Source organism: Ranitomeya variabilis, chromosome 3 (assembly GCF_051348905.1).
Source record: "Ranitomeya variabilis isolate aRanVar5 chromosome 3, aRanVar5.hap1, whole genome shotgun sequence".
NCBI classification, from domain to species: Eukaryota; Metazoa; Chordata; class Amphibia; order Anura; family Dendrobatidae; genus Ranitomeya; species Ranitomeya variabilis.
In genome coordinates this window covers 383,436,151-383,450,728 of record NC_135234.1, presented here as the reverse complement: position 1 = coordinate 383,450,728, position 14,578 = coordinate 383,436,151, and positions in this window count along the sequence as shown.

The following is a 14,578-nucleotide window of genomic DNA, read 5'->3' as shown; positions in this document are numbered from 1 at the left end:
TGGTTCCGGCCTACTAACGGTGTCTGCCTGCCCCTGCCTGGTGTTGTCCTCAACTGAATAAAGCTGAGCTTCTACCTTCTGGCTTTGATTAACTGCTGTTTTTTAAAAAAATTGGTGGTTCCGGCCTACTAACGGTGTCTGCCCCTGCCTGGAGTTGTCCTCAACTGAATAAAGATGAGCTTCTACCTTCTGGCTTTGATTAACTGCTGTTTTTAAAAAAAATTGGTGGTTCCGGCCTACTAACGGTGTCTGACCCTCCCTGGTGTTGTCCTCAACTGAATAAAGCTGAGCTTCTACCTTCTGGCTTTGATTAACTGCTGTTTTTAAAAAAAATTGGTGGTTCTGGCCTGCTAACGGTGTCTGCCCCTGCCTGGTGTTGTCCTCAACTGAATAAAGCTGAGCTTCTACCTTCTGGCTTTGATTAACTGCTGTTTTTAAAAAAAATTGGTGGTTCCGGCCTACTAACGGTGTCTGCCTGCCCCTGCCTGGTGTTGTCCTCAACTGAATAAAGCTGAGCTTCTACCTTCTGGGTCTGATTAACTGCTGTTTTTAAAAAAAATTGGTGGTTCCGGCCTACTAACGGTGTCTGCCTGCCCCTGCCTGGTGTTGTCCTCAACTGAATAAAGCTGAGCTTCTACCTTCTGGCTCTGATTAACTGCTGTTTTTAAAAAAAATTGGTGGTTCCGGCCTACTAACGGTGTCTGCCCCTGCCTGGTGTTGTCCTCAACTGAATAAAGCTGAGCTTCTACCTTCTGGCTCTGATTAACTGCTGTTTTTAAAAAAAATTGGTGGTTCCGGCCTACTAACGGTGTCTGCCCCTGCCTGGTGTTGTCCTCAACTGAATAAAGCTGAGCTTCTACCTTCTGGCTTTGATTAACTGCTGTTTTTAAAAAAAATTGGTGGTTCCGGCCTACTAACGGTGTCTGCCCCTGCCTGGTGTTGTCCTCAACTGAATAAAGCTAAGCTTCTACCTTCTGGCTCTGATTAACTGCTGTTTTTTAAAAAAATTGGTGGTTCCGGCCTACTAACGGTGTCTGCCCCTGCCTGGTGTTGTCCTCAACTGAATAAAGCTGAGCTTCTACCTTCTGGCTTTGATTAACTGCTGTTTTTAAAAAAAATTGGTGGTTCCGGCCTACTAACGGTGTCTGCCCCTGCCTGGAGTTGTCCTCAACTGAATAAAGATGAGCTTCTACCTTCTGGCTTTGATTAACTGCTGTTTTTAAAAAAAATTGGTGGTTCCGGCCTACTAACGGTGTCTGCCCCTGCCTGGTGTTGTCCTCAACTGAATAAAGCTGAGCTTCTACCTTCTGGCTTTGATTAACTGCTGTTTTTAAAAAAAATTGGTGGTTCCGGCCTACTAACGGTGTCTGCCTGCCCCTGCCTGGTGTTGTCCTCAACTGAATAAAGCTGAGCTTCTACCTTCTGGCTTTGATTAACTGCTGTTTTTAAAAAAAATTGGTGGTTCCGGCCTACTAACGGTGTCTGCCCCTGCCTGGTGTTGTCCTCAACTGAATAAAGCTGAGCTTCTACCTTCTGGCTTTGATTAACTGCTGTTTTTAAAAAAAATTGGTGGTTCTGGCCTGCTAACGGTGTCTGCCCCTGCCTGGTGTTGTCCTCAACTGAATAAAGCTGAGCTTCTACCTTCTGGCTTTGATTAACTGCTGTTTTTAAAAAAAATTGGTGGTTCCGGCCTACTAACGGTGTCTGCCTGCCCCTGCCTGGTGTTGTCCTCAACTGAATAAAGCTGAGCTTCTACCTTCTGGCTTTGATTAACTGCTGTTTTTAAAAAAAATTGGTGGTTCTGGCCTGCTAACGGTGTCTGCCCCTGCCTGGTGTTGTCCTCAACTGAATAAAGCTGAGCTTCTACCTTCTGGCTTTGATTAACTGCTGTTTTAAAAAAAAATTGGTGGTTCCGGCCTACTAACGGTGTCTGCCTGCCCCTGCCTGGTGTTGTCCTCAACTGAATAAAGCTGAGCTTCTACCTTCTGGCTTTGATTAACTGCTGTTTTTAAAAAAAATTGGTGGTTCCGGCCTACTAACGGTGTCTGCCCCTGCCTGGTGTTGTCCTCAACTGAATAAAGCTGAGCTTCTACCTTCTGGCTTTGATTAACTGCTGTTTTTAAAAAAAATTGGTGGTTCCGGCCTACTAACGGTGTCTGCCCCTGCCTGGTGTTTTCCTCAACTGAATAAAGCTGAGCTTCTACCTTCTGGCTCTGATTAACTGCTGTTTTTAAAAAAAATTGGTGGTTCCGGCCTACTAACGGTGTCTGCCCCTGCCTGGTGTTGTCCTCAACTGAATAAAGATGAGCTTCTACCTTCTGGCTCTGATTAACTGCTGTTTTTAAAAAAAATTGGTGGTTCCGGCCTACTAACGGTGTCTGCCTGCCCCTGCCTGGTGTTCTCCTCAACTGAATAAAGCTGAGCTTCTACCTTCTGGCTCTGATTAACTGCTGTTTTTAAAAAAAATTGGTGGTTCCGGCCTACTAACGGTGTCTGCCTGCCCCTGCCTGGTGTTGTCCTCAACTGAATAAAGCTGAGCTTCTACCTTCTGGCTTTGATTAACTGCTGTTTTTAAAAACAATTGGTGGTTCCGGCCTACTAACGGTGTCTGCCCCTGCCTGGTGTTGTTCTCAACTGAATAAAGCTGAGCTTCTACCTTATGGCTTTGATTAACTGCTGTTTTTAAAAAAAATTGGTGGTTCCGGCCTACTAACAGTGTCTGCCCCTGCCTGGTGTTGTCCTCAACTGAATAAAGCTGAGCTTCTACCTTCTGGCTTTGATTAACTGCTGTTTTTAAAAAAAATTGGTGGTTCCGGCCTGCTAACGGTGTCTGCCCCTGCCTGGTGTTGTCCTCAACTGAATAAAGCTGAGCTTCTACCTTCTGGCTTTGATTAACTGCTGTTTTTTAAAAAAATTGGTGGTTCCGGCCTACTAACGGTGTCTGCCCCTGCCTGGTGTTTTCCTCAACTGAATAAAGATGAGCTTCTACCTTCTGGCTCTGATTAACCGCTGTTTTTAAAAAAAATTGGTGGTTCCGGCCTACTAACGGTGTCTGCCTGCCCCTGCCTGGTGTTGTCCTCAACTGAATAAAGCTGAGCTTCTACCTTCTGGCTCTGATTAACTGCTGTTTTTAAAAAAAATTGGTGGTTCCGGCCTACTAACGGTGTCTGCCTGCCCCTGCCTGGTGTTGTCCTCAACTGAATAAAGCTGAGCTTCTACCTTCTGGCTCTGATTAACTGCTGTTTTTAAAAAAAATTGGTGGTTCCGGCCTACTAACGGTGTCTGCCTGCCCCTGCCTGGTGTTGTCCTCAACTGAATAAAGCTGAGCTTCTACCTTCTGGCTTTGATTAACTGCTGTTTTTAAAAAAAATTGGTGGTTCCGGCCTACTAACGGTGTCTGCCCCTGCCTGGTGTTGTCCTCAACTGAATAAAGCTGAGCTTCTACCTTCTGGCTCTGATTAACTGCTGTTTTTAAAAAAAATTGGTGGTTCCGGCCTACTAACGGTGTCTGCCTGCCCCTGCCTGGTGTTGTCCTCAACTGAATAAAGCTGAGCTTCTACCTTCTGGCTCTGATTAACTGCTGTTTTTAAAAAAAATTGGTGGTTCCGGCCTACTAACGGTGTCTGCCTGCCCCTGCCTGGTGTTGTCTTCAACTGAATAAAGCTGAGCTTCTACCTTCTGGCTCTGATTAACTGCTGTTTTTAAAAAAAATTGGTGGTTCCGGCCTACTAACGGTGTCTGCCTGCCCCTGCCTGGTGTTGTCCTCAACTGAATAAAGCTGAGCTTCTACCTTCTGGCTTTGATTAACTGCTGTTTTTAAAAAAAATTGGTGGTTCCGGCCTACTAACGGTGTCTGCCCCTGCCTGGTGTTTTCCTCAACTGAATAAAGATGAGCTTCTACCTTCTGGCTCTGATTAACTGCTGTTTTTAAAAAAAATTGGTGGTTCCGGCCTACTAACGGTGTCTGCCTGCCCCTGCCTGGTGTTGTCCTCAACTGAATAAAGCTGAGCTTCTACCTTCTGGCTTTGATTAACTGCTGTTTTTAAAAAAAATTGGTGGTTCCGGCCTACTAACGGTGTCTGCCCCTGCCTGGTGTTGTCCTCAACTGAATAAAGCTGAGCTTCAACCTTCTGGCTCTGATTAACTGCTGTTTTTAAAAAAAATTGGTGGTTCCGGCCTACTAACGGTGTCTGCCTGCCCCTGCCTGGTGTTGTCCTCAACTGAATAAAGCTGAGCTTCTACCTTCTGGCTCTGATTAACTGCTGTTTTTAAAAAAAATTGGTGGTTCCGGCCTACTAACGGTGTCTGCCTGCCCCTGCCTGGTGTTGTCCTCAACTGAATAAAGCTGAGCTTCTACCTTCTGGCTTTGATTAACTGCTGTTTTTAAAAAAAATTGGTGGTTCCGGCCTACTAACGGTGTCTGCCCCTGCCTGGTGTTGTCCTCAACTGAATAAAGCTGAGCTTCTACCTTCTGGCTCTGATTAACTGCTGTTTTTAAAAAAAATTGGTGGTTCCGGCCTACTAACGGTGTCTGCCTGCCCCTGCCTGGTGTTGTCCTCAACTGAATAAAGCTGAGCTTCTACCTTCTGGCTCTGATTAACTGCTGTTTTTAAAAAAAATTGGTGGTTCCGGCCTACTAACGGTGTCTGCCTGCCCCTGCCTGGTGTTGTCCTCAACTGAATAAAGCTGAGCTTCTACCTTCTGGCTTTGATTAACTGCTGTTTTTAAAAAAAATTGGTGGTTCCGGCCTACTAACGGTGTCTGCCCCTGCCTGGTGTTGTCCTCAACTGAATAAAGCTGAGCTTCTACCTTCTGGCTCTGATTAACTGCTGTTTTTTTAAAAAAATTGGTGGTTCCGGCCTACTAATGGTGTCTGCCTGCCCCTGCCTGGTGTTGTCCTCAACTGAATAAAGCTGAGCTTCTACCTTCTGGCTCTGATTAACTGCTGTTTTTTAAAAAAATTGGTGGTTCCGGACTACTAACGGTGTCTGCCTGCCCCTGCCTGGTGTTGTCCTCAACTGAATAAAGCTGAGCTTCTACCTTCTGGCTCTGATTAACTGCTGTTTTTAAAAAAAATTGGTGGTTCCGGCCTACTAACGGTGTCTGCCTGCCCCTGCCTGGTGTTGTCCTCAACTGAATAAAGCTGAGCTTCTACCTTCTGGCTTTGATTAACTGCTGTTTTTAAAAAAAATTGGTGGTTCCGGCCTACTAACGGTGTCTGCCCCTGCCTGGTGTTGTCCTCAACTGAATAAAGCTGAGCTTCTACCTTCTGGCTCTGATTAACTGCTGTTTTTAAAAAAAATTGGTGGTTCCGGCCTACTAACGGTGTCTGCCTGCCCCTGCCTGGTGTTGTCCTCAACTGAATAAAGCTGAGCTTCTACCTTCTGGCTCTGATTAACTGCTGTTTTTAAAAAAAATTGGTGGTTCCGGCCTACTAACGGTGTCTGCCTGCCCCTGCCTGGTGTTGTCCTCAACTGAATAAAGCTGAGCTTCTACCTTCTGGCTTTGATTAACTGCTGTTTTTAAAAAAAATTGGTGGTTCCGGCCTACTAACGGTGTCTGCCCCTGCCTGGTGTTGTCCTCAACTGAATAAAGCTGAGCTTCTACCTTCTGGCTCTGATTAACTGCTGTTTTTTAAAAAAAATGGTGGTTCCGGACTACTAACGGTGTCTGCCTGCCCCTGCCTGGTGTTGTCCTCAACTGAATAAAGCTGAGCTTCTACCTTCTGGCTCTGATTAACTGCTGTTTTTTAAAAAAATTGGTGGTTCCGGACTACTAACGGTGTCTGCCTGCCCCTGCCTGGTGTTGTCCTCAACTGAATAAAGCTGAGCTTCTACCTTCTGGCTCTCATTAACTGCTGTTTTTAAAAAAAATTGGTGGTTCCGGCCTACTAACGGTGTCTGCCTGCCCCTGCCTGGTGTTGTCCTCAACTGAATAAAGCTGAGCTTCTACCTTCTGGCTTTGATTAACTGCTGATTTTAAAAAAAATTGGTGGTTCCGGCCTACTAACGGTGTCTGCCCCTGCCTGGTGTTGTCCTCAACTGAATAAAGCTGAGCTTCTACCTTCTGGCTCTGATTAACTGCTGTTTTTAAAAAAAATTGGTGGTTCCGGCCTACTAACGGTGTCTGCCTGCCCCTGCCTGGTGTTGTCCTCAACTGAATAAAGCTGAGCTTCTACCTTCTGGCTCTGATTAACTGCTGTTTTTAAAAAAAATTGGTGGTTCCGGCCTACTAACGGTGTCTGCCTGCCCCTGCCTGGTGTTGTCCTCAACTGAATAAAGCTGAGCTTCTACCTTCTGGCTTTGATTAACTGCTGTTTTTAAAAAAAATTGGTGGTTCCGGCCTACTAACGGTGTCTGCCTGCCCCTGCCTGGTGTTGTCCTCAACTGAATAAAGCTGAGCTTCTACCTTCTGGCTCTGATTAACTGCTGTTTTTAAAAAAAATTGGTGGTTCCGGCCTACTAACGGTGTCTGCCTGCCCCTGCCTGGTGTTGTCCTCAACTGAATAAAGCTGAGCTTCAACCTTCTGGCTTTGATTAACTGCTGTTTTTAAAAAAAATTGGTGGTTCCGGCCTACTAACGGTGTCTGCCCCTGCCTGGTGTTGTCCTCAACTGAATAAAGCTGAGCATCTACCTTCTGGCTCTGATTAACTGCTGTTTTTTTAAAAAAATTGGTGGTTCCGGCCTACTAATGGTGTCTGCCTGCCCCTGCCTGGTGTTGTCCTCAACTGAATAAAGCTGAGCTTCTACCTTCTGGCTCTGATTAACTGCTGTTTTTAAAAAAAATTGGTGGTTCCGGCCTACTAACGGTGTCTGCCTGCCCCTGCCTGGTGTTGTCCTCAACTGAATAAAGCTGAGCTTCTACCTTCTGGCTTTGATTAACTGCTGTTTTTAAAAAAAATTGGTGGTTCCGGCCTACTAACGGTGTCTGCCCCTGCCTGGTGTTGTCCTCAACTGAATAAAGCTGAGCTTCTACCTTCTGGCTTTGATTAACTGCTGTTTTTAAAAAAAATTGGTGGTTCCGGCCTACTAACGGTGTCTGCCCCTGCCTGGTGTTGTCCTCAACTGAATAAAGCTGAGCTTCTACCTTCTGGCTTTGATTAACTGCTGTTTTTAAAAAAAATTGGTGGTTCCGGCCTACTAACGGTGTCTGCCCCTGCCTGGTGTTGTCCTCAACTGTATAAAGCTGAGCTTCTACCTTCTGGCTTTGATTAACTGCTGTTTTTTAAAAAAATTGGTGGTTCCGGCCTACTAACGGTGTCTGCCTGCCCCTGCCTGGTGTTGTCCTCAACTGAATAAAGCTGAGATTCTACCTTCTGGCTTTGATTAACTGCTGTTTTTAAAAAAAATTGGTGGTTCCGGCCTACTAACGGTGTCTGCCCCTGCCTGGTGTTGTCCTCAACTGAATAAAGCTGAGCTTCTACCTTCTGGCTCTGATTAACTGCTGTTTTTAAAAAAAATTGGTGGTTCCGGCCTACTAACGGTGTCTGCCTGCCCCTGCCTGGTGTTGTCCTCAACTGAATAAAGCTGAGCTTCTACCTTCTGGCTTTGATTAACTGCTGTTTTTAAAAAAAATTGGTGGTTCCGGCCTACTAACGGTGTCTGCCCCTGCCTGGTGTTGTCCTCAACTGAATAAAGATGAGCTTCTACCTTCTGGCTCTGATTAACTGCTGTTTTTAAAAAAAATTGGTGGTTCCGGCCTACTAACGGTGTCTGCCTGTCCCTGCCTGGTGTTGTCCTCAACTGAATAAAGCTGAGCTTCTACCTTCTGGCTTTGATTAACTGCTGTTTTTAAAAAAAAATTGGTGGTTCCGGCCTACTAACGGTGTCTGCCCCTGCCTGGTGTTGTCCTCAACTGAATAAAGCTGAGCGTCTACCTTCTGGCTCTGATTAACTGCTGTTTTTAAAAAAAATTGGTGGTTCCGGCCTACTAACGGTGTCTGCCTGCCCCTGCCTGGTGTTGTCCTCAACTGAATAAAGCTGAGCTTATACCTTCTGGCTCTGATTAACTGCTGTTTTTAAAAAAAATTGGTGGTTCCGGCCTACTAACGGTGTCTGCCTGCCCCTGCCTGGTGTTGTCCTCAACTGAATAAAGCTGAGCTTCTACCTTCTGGCTTTGATTAACTGCTGTTTTTAAAAAAAATTGGTGGTTCCGGCCTACTAACGGTGTCTGCCTGCCCCTGCCTGGTGTTGTCCTCAACTGAATAAAGCTGAGCTTCTACCTTCTGGCTCTGATTAACTGCTGTTTTTAAAAATAATTGGTGGTTCCGGCCTACTAACGGTGTCTGCCTGCCCCTGCCTGGTGTTGTCCTCAACTGAATAAAGCTGAGCTTCTACCTTCTGGCTTTGATTAACTGCTGTTTTTAAAAAAAATTGGTGGTTCCGGCCTACTAACGGTGTCTGCCCCTGCCTGGTGTTGTCCTCAACTGAATAAAGCTGAGCTTCAACCTTCTGGCTTTGGGCCTATAGTATCAGATATTAAACTGCATTTGGCCTACTAGTGTGGTTGGGCCCTTAAAACAGTGTCTGCTGCTCCTGGGTTTGCTACTCCACTGAACAAAGCAATTCCGCCTGTTTAGTCCTGTCCTGTTACCAATTTTGAACTGCATTTAGCCTACTTTATTCTTTGGCCCTATATCTGTTTCCTCCTCATCCTGCCCATTGCCCAGCCACTGCTAGATGAGTCTGCTGGTACATTGACCTAGACCACTACATTCCCCTTGCACTCTACACAGCCAGAATCTGACCCTGCTGAAAGTAAGGTTCCCCTTCCCGCATGTTATACCACCTTACACAGGGACAAAGAGGAAGGTGCAGATGAAAGTGCAGGTTCCTTCATCAGGTGGGGGGGGCATACTCGTTGGCGACGTCACTGGCACAGGGCCCCTCAGGACCTCAACAATCATCAGCCACCCCATCAATCATATCTGCTGCCTCTACTTCCTCCTGTGTAGAGTTGAGCGACTTTCATTTTTTTAAGATCGAGTCGGGTTTTGTGAAACCCGATTTTGTCCAGAGTCGAGTCGAGTGCAGTCGGCCGATTATCGCTAAAAGTCGGGGATCGACCGAAACACGAAACCCAATGCAAGTCAATGGGGAAGCATAGTCGGCAGTGAGTGGAGGCCAGGAAAACACCTACAGTGCCCATTTTAATGCCAAAAACATCCATTCTTGTTTCTGAAGCTTGTCAATCTTAATTAACTTTATAATAATAGTTGGGCATAGGGAATTGGGGGTCATTTGGCAAAAGTTGTGGGGGGAGTAGGGCCGGCTCAAGTTTTTCGTGGGCCCAGGAAATGCGGACTACGTCACGGCGGTGTTGCAGGGAAAGGTAAGTATTTCAACGTTGCAAGTGCTGTGATCCTGAGCAAGCAGGGGGGGCCCACTCGTTCGCATTGGCACTGGCACAGGGCCCCTCAAAGTACAGCGATGTGTGTTTGCATGGCGGGGGCGCCTCCCACCAGCAGCGACACTTTTGCGTACTCTGAGGGGCCCTGTGCCAGTGACGTCGCCAACGAGTATGCCCCCCCACCTGATGAAGGAACCTGCACTTTCATCTGCACCTTCCTCTCTGTCCCTGTGTAAGGTGGTATAACATGCGGGAAGGGGAACCTTACTTTCAGCAGGGTCAGATTCTGGCTGTGTAGAGTATAAGGGGAATGTAGTGGTCTAGGTCAATGTACCAGCAGACTCATCTAGCAGTGGCTGGGCAATGGGCAGGATGAGGAGGAAACAGATATAGGGCCAAAGAATAAAGTAGGCTAAATGCAGTTCAAAATTGGTAACAGGACTAAACAGGCGGCATTGCTTTGTTCAGTGGAGTAGCAAACCCAAGAGCAGCAGACACTGTTTCAAGGGCCTAACCACACTAGTAGGCCAAATGCAGTTTAATATCTGATAGTATAGGGCGAAAGCCAGAATGTGGAAGCTCAGCTTTGTTCAGTTGAGGACAACACCAGGCAGGGGCAGACAGACACCTTTAGTAGGCCGGAACAGCCAATTTTTTAAAAAAACAGCAGTTAGTAAGAGGCAGAAGGTAGAAGCTCAGCTTTATTCAGTTGAGGACAACACCAGGCAGGGGCAGACAGACACCTTTAGTAGGCCGGAACAGCCAATTGCATTTTTAAAAATGGTAATTTGGAACTGAAGGTTCAAGCTCAGCTTTATTCAGTTGAGGACAACACCAGGCAGGGGCAGACAGACACCTTTAGTAGGCCGGAACAGCCAATGGCATTTTTAAAAATGGTAATTTGGAACAGAAGGTAGAAGCTCAGCTTTATTCAGTTGAGGACAACACCAGGCAGGGGCAGACATTCACCTTTAGTAGGCCGGAACAGCCAATTGCATTTTTAAAAATGGTAATTTGGAACAGAAGGTAGAAGCTCAGCTTTATTCAGTTGAGGACAACACCAGGCAGGGGCAGACATTCACCTTTAGTAGGCCGGAACAGCCAATTGCATTTTTAAAAATGGTAATTTGGAACTGAAGGTTGAAGCTCAGCTTTATTCAGTTGAGGACAACACCAGGCAGGGGCAGACATTCACCTTTAGTAGGCTGGAACAGCCAATTTTTTAAAAAAACAGCAGTTAGTAAGAGGCAGAAGGTAGAAGCTCAGCTTTATTCAGTTGAGGACAACACCAGGCAGGGGCAGACAGACACCTTTAGTAGGCCGGAACAGCCAATTGCATTTTTAAAAATGGTAATTTGGAACTGAAGGTTGAAGCTCAGCTTTATTCAGTTGAGGACAACACCAGGCAGGGGCAGACAGACACCTTTAGTAGGCCGGAACAGCCAATTTTTTAAAAAAACAGCAGTTAGTAAGAGGCAGAAGGTAGAAGCTCAGCTTTATTCAGTTGAGGACAACACCAGGCAGGGGCAGACAGACACCTTTAGTAGGCCGGAACAGCCAATTTTTTAAAAAAACAGCAGTTAGTAAGAGGCAGAAGGTAGAAGCTCAGCTTTATTCAGTTGAGGACAACACCAGGCAGGGGCAGACAGACACCTTTAGTAGGCCGGAACAGCCAATTGCATTTTTAAAAATGGTAATTTGGAACTGAAGGTTGAAGCTCAGCTTTATTCAGTTGAGGACAACACCAGGCAGGGGCAGACAGACACCTTTAGTAGGCCGGAACAGCCAATGGCATTTTTAAAAATGGTAATTTGGAACAGAAGGTAGAAGCTCAGCTTTATTCAGTTGAGGACAACACCAGGCAGGGGCAGACAGACACCTTTAGTAGGCCGGAACAGCCAATTGCATTTTTAAAAATGGTAATTTGGAACTGAAGGTTGAAGCTCAGCTTTATTCAGTTGAGGACAACACCAGGCAGGGGCAGACAGACACCTTTAGTAGGCCGGAACAGCCAATTTTTTAAAAAAACAGCAGTTAGTAAGAGGCAGAAGGTAGAAGCTCAGCTTTATTCAGTTGCAGCTTCTTGGCAATAATATAAAGAAGACGCGACAGGACAACACTCGGTGGATGCCATATCTGTGTTTTCAATGGAAAAAAACCTTTCAGTTAACTACTTGCAGGAGCAAGTTTTTGTAGCTGGTGGACAATTTTTTAAAAAAAAAGCAGTTAATAAGAGGCAGAAGGTAGAAGCTCAGCTTTATTCAGTTGCAGCTTCTTGGCAATAATATAAAGAAGACGCGACAGGACAACACTCGGTGGATGCCATATCTGTGTTTTCAGTGGAAAAAAACCTTTCAGTTAACTACTTGCAGGAGCAAGTTTTTGTAGCTGGTGGACAATTTTTTTTAAAAAAAGCAGTTAATAAGAGGCAGAAGGTAGAAGCTCAGCTTTATTCAGTTGCAGCTTCTTGGCAATAATATAAAGAAGACGCGACAGGACAACACTCGGTGGATGCCATATCTGTGTTTTCAATGGAAAAAAACCTTTCAGTTAACTACTTGCAGGAGAAAGTTTTTGTAGCTGGTGGACAATTTTTTTTAAAAAAAAGCAGTTAATAAGAGGCAGAAGGTAGAAGCTCAGCTTTATTCAGTTGCAGCTTCTTGGCAATAATATAAAGAAGACGCGACAGGACAACACTCGGTGGATGCCATATCTGTGTTTTCAATGGAAAAAAACCTTTCAGTTAACTACTTGCAGGAGCAAGTTTTTGTAGCTGGTGGACAATTTTTTTTAAAAAAAGCAGTTAATAAGAGGCAGAAGGTAGAAGCTCAGCTTTATTCAGTTGCAGCTTCTTGGCAATAATATAAAGAAGACGCGACAGGACAACACTCGGTGGATGCCATATCTGTGTTTTCAATGGAAAAAAACCTTTCAGTTAACTACTTGCAGGAGCAAGTTTTTGTAGCTGGTGGCCAATTTTTGTACTGTACCAGTTTTTTGTTGTATGTGTTTTTGTTTTTAATGTTAAAATGTCTGCATTTGATATCTCTCCAGTATTTTCTTTTTTATAAGCAAAATACTGCAGTTTTACATCGGTTACATGGATACACAGGCAGCTTGGTGGTGAGTGGAGGAGTATTTAAAGTAGGGACCGCAGACAGGCTATCAAAGGCCTAAAATAACAAACAATAGGCTCATGGCAGTTTTACAGCGGTTACATGGATACACGGGCAGGCAGCTGGTGATGAGTGGAGGAGTATTTAAAGTAGGGACCGCAGACAGGCTATCAAAGGCCTAAAATAACAAACAATAGGCTCATGGCAGCTTTACAGCGGTTACATGGATACGCAGGCAGCTGGTGATGAGTGGAGGAGTATTTAAAGTAGGGACCGCAGACAGGCTATCAAAGGCCTAAAATAACAAACAATAGGCTCATGGCAGTTTTACAGCGGTTACATGGATACACGGGCAGGCAGCTGGTGATGAGTGGAGGAGTATTTAAAGTAGGGACCGCAGACAGGCTATCAAAGGCCTAAAATAACAAACAATAGGCTCATGGCAGTTTTACAGCGGTTACATGGATACACGGGCAGGCAGCTGGTGATGAGTGGAGGAGTATTTAAAGTAGGGACCGCAGACAGGCTATCAAAGGCCTAAAATAACAAACAATAGGCTCATGGCAGTTTTACAGCGGTTACATGGATACACGGGCAGGCAGCTTGGTGGTGAGTGGAGGAGTATTTAAAGTAGGGACCGCAGACAGGCTATCAAAGGCCTAAAATAACAAACAATAGGCTCATGGCAGCTTTACAGCGGTTACATGGATACACAGGCAGCTTGGTGGTGAGTGGAGGAGTAGTGCAAGGAGTGTCTGTCCCAGTACTCCCAAAATATAAATAGATGTTAATGTCTCGCAAAACAACCAAAACAAAAAAAAAGGTGGCATACTTAGGTACAGGGGTGGGCTCATCTACTGAGTTTCTGACATAGTAATTTGGCAGTAACTATTTAATGGTGCCAATATAGGACACAGACACAGACTACTTTAAGTTGCATCATAGATGTCTACAAATTTGTATTGTCAGTGCCAGACATTGAATGATGTCAGCGAATAGACTAAAGATTGGTGGAGCTGTGCGACATAATTTTGCACGTGGTAGAGCACATTTTGAGCTGGGGTAGGGGGGAACTCTCTTGAGGCCGGCGGGACCGCCCCAGGGCCCCTCATGTTACAACGGTGTGTCTGACGTTGGGTGCGCACCACCACCGCCAGAGACACTACATTGTACTATGAGGGACCCAGTAGCAATGCCGTCAACCAAAAGCGAGCACACCCACCTCTTCAGACAAACAGCAGTCTCACGGGTGCTTGCGCCAAGTCGCGATACCACGGCCCCGTGTGGGGAGTTTTGCCATTTAGGGAGGTGTAAACATGTCATATGCTGTACAATCAGCTGCAGCAAATTAGACATTAGAAAAGTAATTCACAGGCAAGAGCTTTTCATAGGAAAGCTAGGTGTCGGCCGGGCAAGGTGGGGCAAAAGATTTCGAAATCCAGTTGTGGTTCATTTTAATGAATGTTAGATCGTCAACATTTTGGGTAGCCAGACGAGTCCTTTTTTCGGTTAATATTGAACCTGCAGCACTGAATACTCTTTCTGATAGGACACTTGCTGCCGGGCAAGCAAGCTCCTGCAATGCATATTCTGCCAATTCTGGCCAGGTGTCTAATTTGGAGGCCCAGTAATCAAATGGGAATGACGGTTGAGGGAGAACATCGATAAGGGATGAAAAATAGTTAGTAACCATACTGGACAAATGTTGTCTCCTGTCACTTTCAATTGATGCAGCAGTACCTGTCCTGTCTGCGGTCATAGCAAAATCACTCCACAACCTGGTCAGAAAACCCCTCTGTCCAACGCCACTTCTGATGTGTGCACCCCTAACACTCCTAGTCTGCTGCCCCCTGGAGCTCGTGTGAGAACGATCACGTGCGCTGTGTGCTGGGAATGCCTGAAGCAAACGGTCAACAAGAGTTGATTGTTTGGTTGCTAATATTAGTTCCAAGTTCTCATGTGGCATAATATTTTGCAATTTGCCTTTATAGCGTGGATCAAGGAGGCAGGCCAACCAGTAATCGTCATCGTTCATCATTTTCGTAATGCGTGTGTCCCTTTTTAGGATACGTAAGGCATAATCCGCCATGTGGGCCAAAGTTCCAGTTGTCAA